The 5,689-nt window shown below is 44.0% G+C and overlaps 1 pseudogene; it reads left to right on the top strand.

Annotated features, from left to right (window-relative positions):
* The first annotated feature begins 3,190 nt into the window (after positions 1-3,190).
* On the top strand, positions 3,191-4,506 carry LOC147737273 (uncharacterized; annotated as a pseudogene).
* The last annotated feature ends 1,183 nt before the right edge of the window (positions 4,507-5,689 follow it).

Below are 5,689 nucleotides of genomic sequence, written 5' to 3'. Positions count from 1 at the left end.
GCGCTTGAACACGTGAGATCAATTAACCTTGAGTGTAATAGCGTGTACAGGGTCAAAAAGGATAAGAAAGTCACGGCCACATACTTACGCCCTAGGAAAGAGCCAGATCTTTAACTTCTTTCTGGACGGCAGCAGATTACCTATCTGTCTAAGTTCGTCTGGGAGTTTGTTCCAAGCCGAAGCTGCTGCAATACTAAAAGCTCTTCCTCCACATCTAACTCTTCTAAACCTGGATACTCTCACCAGTTTAGCTGAAGAGGAGCGAAGGTTACGTGGGGGGACATACCATTCAAATCTGCTCTGTAATGGCTTGGAACCAATGCCATACAGAGCCTTAGAGACTATGCACATTGACTTGAACTGTACCCTCTGCATAACTGAGAGCCAGTGGAGCTCGGCCAAGGCCTGAGACGCTGAAGACTGGCATGGTCTCATTAGTGCAAACTTGGCCGCCATCAACTGTATTCTCTGGAGTCTCCCTATCAGATATTTAGGAGACTCCAACAACAATGTTCTGATATTGACACTGGATTCTCTAAATGAGTTGGAGGAAATAGTTTGGATCTTGGATGGTGGGAGAGAAGGTTTATTATGGGCGGTATTTTAATGAAGTAGAAAGGAGTGAATGTCAGCATCAGACATAGGGTCAGTGATCCTATGTGGACTGGCGTGATGGTTAACGAGGCCTAGATTTCCAGGTAAAATTTGTCTCGTTTTCCAAGATGAGTCTTGACTTTGGCAGAGTTTAGCCGTAGTGGGGAGGCATGATTGATTATTCTTGAAGGACATGTAGAGATTCCAGCGCTCCTCCAACATTGAAGAAAAGTGTAGTAGGTTCAGAAGACCCTGCTTGATGTCTTTCAGTTCAACCTCAAGTGGGGGTGCGGGGGTATAAGGAGTGGTTAATTGGTCTGGTGATAGGAAGGGAGTGATGTCTCCTCGTAAAAGGAACAGAGGTAGGTAATGTAGGTTCCACATAGTCCCGGATGAAAGTATAAGTGGAGGTTTCTTGGAGGTTGGTGGCTGGTGGTTGGTGACATGGAGGGGGTATGGAGAGTAGAGGGAAGTGGTGTTCTACAGTTTTCCTCCATGTGTCATGTGCTATAGGGCAGTTGAGTGCCAGGTGTTGGGAAGCACAGTGGGTGAGTGGGGTGCTCCTTGAGGTAGGAGTGATGAGAGGAGGGGAGTTTAGTAGGCTTAGTTATCTAGAGTGCTGTTATTTATTGTTATGGGGGTGAGCATAGGGTGATATGTGAGTAGCAGGAGAAGGCCAGTTCCCTTCATAGGTGAAAGGGTGGTCCTCAATGGGCTTCTTGAGTTGAGGGGCAGTAAAGACCCAATGGTTAGGGGGTCTGGTGGATGGGTTGGGTTCCACCTTGGGCGAGGATGGGGAGGAAGAAGGGTAACGATTGGAACTCAGGACCCCTAAATTGCTAATGATGGAAGTTTATCCTGGATGAGGATTAGGAGCCAGTTTTGCAGTGAGCTCAACCACATTTAGTTCTGTCTGCAGCAGTCGCTCCCTCACCTTATGGCGACCCAAATATTACTATCAATGAATATGGAATCCATTTATTCTTCTAGCATCTGTTTCAGTTGGGTAATAGCCATCAGTATCTGGGGAGTGGACATTTCATCCGCCCGTGGAAATAGGCCTTGTCTGCTCTGCGAGTTCCATGCAGGGCCTCCTCCCACCTCTGTATATCTGTACATTTCTGGTTGTTGGCCTGTTCTAGAAGATCTATCTCGGCCCATAACTACACAGAATAGTGTTTGCCACAGGGACCTATCCCGCTCCTTCAAATTATATGTCTCAGCAGGTGCTCTGCTATCCCCTGGGTACCCTCTCAAAACAGCGGCCCAGCCCACTGCAGGTCAGACTGTCTTCTTCAGGTCTGTCTGACACTTATTACCTCCAGAACAAGAACATGAAGGAGAACCAGGCAATGTCCCCCAAGGCATGAGCAAGGACCTAGCCCTCAAGCCTCCCTGTATGTCAACTTGTATGCACTTCACAGGCCCGGCCCTCTATGCCTTCTCAGGCAGGCATCCTGCAACTGTGTACGCTCTCTGCATCAGCAGTCCGCAACGCAGGAAGGGCAGGGACAGTTACCGCCTGGGGACTGTGCTGACCTCATCTGCATTATCTAGCCTCTGTCATTGTGGCAACCATCCTCCAGGCTTCTAGGCTCCAACCGGCATTGCGTGCCCCAGCGATAAGTTTATTTCTAGTAAGCCATTCAGCCCCAGTGTGCCCGGCTGTGCCAGTACATCTCAGCCAAGCCTCTGCAGGCGTCTATGCTCTTCCCATCATGGTTTCGTGGGGCTTCGGAAGTGGAGTCTGTGGCCCCCTTGGTCCGCCGAACTCAATTTGCAATTGTTGGGCTGCCACTGTATGGCACTCACCTTGGCATCTGTGCGCTCGATCATGGTAGGAAGTCAGTCCGAGCCCCCTCTACCACCTGGAGGGCTCTATGCGTGGGACCTCCTCTAGGGGTCTGACCTCTAACTCCTTGGGAGAGTACTGGATTCTGTAGGATTAGGCTGGGTGCCCGGCAGCGCAATCGTTCAAGGCTTTCATTCAGCCATCTTCCTGTGTCTGCCTTTTACAAGATTATGCAATTTTCAAATTTAGTTTATTCATTTTGATATCATTCGACATGGCAAAGCAATTTGTTTTTAATTCTTTTACGGTCTATACAAAATGTAAATAGATTTATCATTTTATGTTACTGATATGAGTGAGTGCACACTTATTTATAACATATCAATCTGCTTTATTTTATTTTGGTTTCATTTATCCTTGCCTCAAAGCACTACCAACTCTATCCCATCAGAAAAGTACATGCATTAGTTCCAGAATGCTGCCATTCACTGTTAAATAATTTCGTTAAAATTAGTTTTCACCTTGAAAGATATTTCACTTTAATTCTTTTTTTTTAATATACTGCAGGTGGCTTCAAGTGTGGACAGGAACAAAACCTAAGGATTCTGTCATTTGCTGCAAATAGACTACAAAGAGAGAGATGTTCCAGAGATTTTAGAATAAACCAATTTCTAAAAGCTGGATTTGGCCAGGAAGTAACGACAATACAGAGCAGAGTCGCTGACTGATTGTAAATGCAGTTTCTGGATTCTCTCTAATTTCTTATGTCAATGAACACTTAAGTTGGGGGCAGCAAGGACACACATGATCGAGGAGATGGAGGGTTTTGTGACTGTTAAGCAAGAGCCAGAACAACAGCACAATTTGAATCAAAAAACAGTGTACATTATTTATAAGACTGTGCAGATTGCAGAAGTAGTGTACCCATGCACTTCACAAGAGACAAACCTAGCTTGTAATTTGAACAGGACAGTACAGAAAAAGAGGTGCACAGGAGAGATACCTTATCAATGTTCCGAATGTGAGAAAACCTTTACTCAACAATCCTACTTGACTCGACATATGAAATCGCACTCTGAACAAAAGCCTTATCAGTGCTCTGATTGTGAGAAAAGATTTAGTCAAAAACACTATCTGACACGACATGAAAGAACACATTTGGGACAAAAAATATATCAGTGCACTGAATGTCCAAAAAGTTTCAGCAAAAAAGTGAGTTTAATTCAGCATGAAGGTGCACATGCAGGAGAAAAACGGTATTTGTGTTCTGAATGTGGTAAAACCTACCGTCATAAAATCAGTCTCACGTTACATGAAAGATCACACTTGGGACATAAACCATATCAGTGCACTGAATGCCAGAAAAGCTTCCAGGATAAAAGTACTCTTGCTAAGCATGAAAAAATTCACACCGGAGAAAAGCCATATCAGTGCAATGAATGTCAAAAATGTTTTACTAAGAGATGTAGTCTAACTCAGCATGAAAAGACACACACCGGAGAAAACGCTATAAGTGCACAGAATGTGACAAAAGCTTTAGTCAGAAAATCCATCTCGTACATCATGAGAGAACCCACACAGGAGAAAAGCCCTATCAGTGTGAAGAATGTCAAAAAAGCTTCAGTCAGAAAATTCATCTGACCCAGCATGAGAGAACTCACACAGGGGAAAAACCCTACTGGTGCAGTGAATGTCAGAAAGGATTCAACCACAAAATTAGCCTGACGCACCATGAGAGAACGCACGCTAGGCACGCCTCCGCTCAGGAATGATGTTCATTCACATAATTCCATGTAAACTAAAAGAAAGTACAACATATGGACATTAACCTGAACTGATCCCCTACAAGTGCAGTGAATATTACGCAAGCTCTAATTCTAAAATCAGTCTTACTGATGAGATAGCATGGAATTGCCAAAAAAAGTTAGCAGTGCGCTGCAAAACCAAGCGGCTAGTGTTTGAATGTATGAATAACTCAGTCTGCCTAGGCGTATGAGGGAGAAAATATCCGGTTTGCATGAGAAATAATATCTTTGAAAAGCTAAAGTTAGAATGGTAATCTGACTTAATGGGTGAGCGCAAATCTAGCTTAGTTGCAAACCTGTTTAAGGTGGAACTTGCAAGGGCTTTTTTTTTAAATGACAAAATCCCCCAACGCCCCCGCATTCCCCCCAACGCCCCCGCCTCCCCCCAACGCCCCCGCCTCCCCCCAAAGCCCCCGCCTCCCCCCAATGCCCCGCCTCCCCAACGCACTCCAGTCCCAATGCACTCTCACCACACACCCCATTCACCCCTAATCACACACCCCCCACCCACACACATCCCACCCACAACACACTGTTTTATAAACATTCCCATGCCAAACGTTCAGCAGATTGACATAAAATAAGTTGCAGTAGTAAGAGAGCTGCTCCCTCCTGTGACTTTGCGCATGGAAAAGATCAAGGCGATTACATATATAAAAAGAAAATTGTGATGAGCAAAAAAGTGGAAGCAGTTAATTGAAATGCTCTTCTCTAAATTCCTACAACAAGCTAATGAATGAAAGTCAACAGGGTAATTTAAATGTGCTGCTATTCAAAAAGCCAAAGAGACTCTAGCCTTGGCACGTTGTCATACTAGTAAAACAAATTGAAACCAGTGAAATGATTTAAGCTGATAGTTATTGAAACGTCCTGACTCTGGTGAACAGTATATTAATGTGGCAAGTTGTGCATGGACTCTAGTGTGGGAATTGTATAATATGTACCAGAGAACAATGCATGGAGATTTTTTGAAGAGTGTCAAATGTTGGAATATGCCTTTAGGGACAAAAAATGAAAAATCACAAACCATTGTGACCAAGTGTAATCGATTGCGACCAATTGTTGCCCAGTATGGCCTATTAAAACCTCTTCAAAGAGATTGCCTGTGAAAGTGAAAACACAATCAATTCTACGAATGTATCTATTTTTGCAGAGATGATATTGATAGTATTTGTCAATAGTGTAAAGATTAGTAATGTAGAACATTTCACTGACGTATTGTTCCTCATGGAATCTTTTGTTATGACTCCTGCTGTGTGTAAAATGAAAGCCTATTCAGAGACCTGAATCAGAAGAAAACATAAACCGTCTATAGAGATGAAATCACGCAAACATCTGAAATATGGTAATATTGCTCCTGTGCACAAATTAAGAAGTGTAGGTGTTTGAAAAAGCAAATGCAAAACATCCTAATGTTTCATAGTGCAGAATAAAAATGGTCCGTCACTTTTCACGATAGATGCAACTTTGCCTCGAGGGTGGGGCTGGAGGTGGGCGG

This window comes from Lissotriton vulgaris, chromosome 1_1, assembly GCF_964263255.1.
Source record: "Lissotriton vulgaris chromosome 1_1, aLisVul1.2, whole genome shotgun sequence".
Classification (NCBI taxonomy): Eukaryota; Metazoa; Chordata; class Amphibia; order Caudata; family Salamandridae; genus Lissotriton; species Lissotriton vulgaris.
The sequence above is the reverse complement of the archived record's forward strand: the minus strand, read 5'-3'. Positions and strand labels throughout refer to the sequence as shown.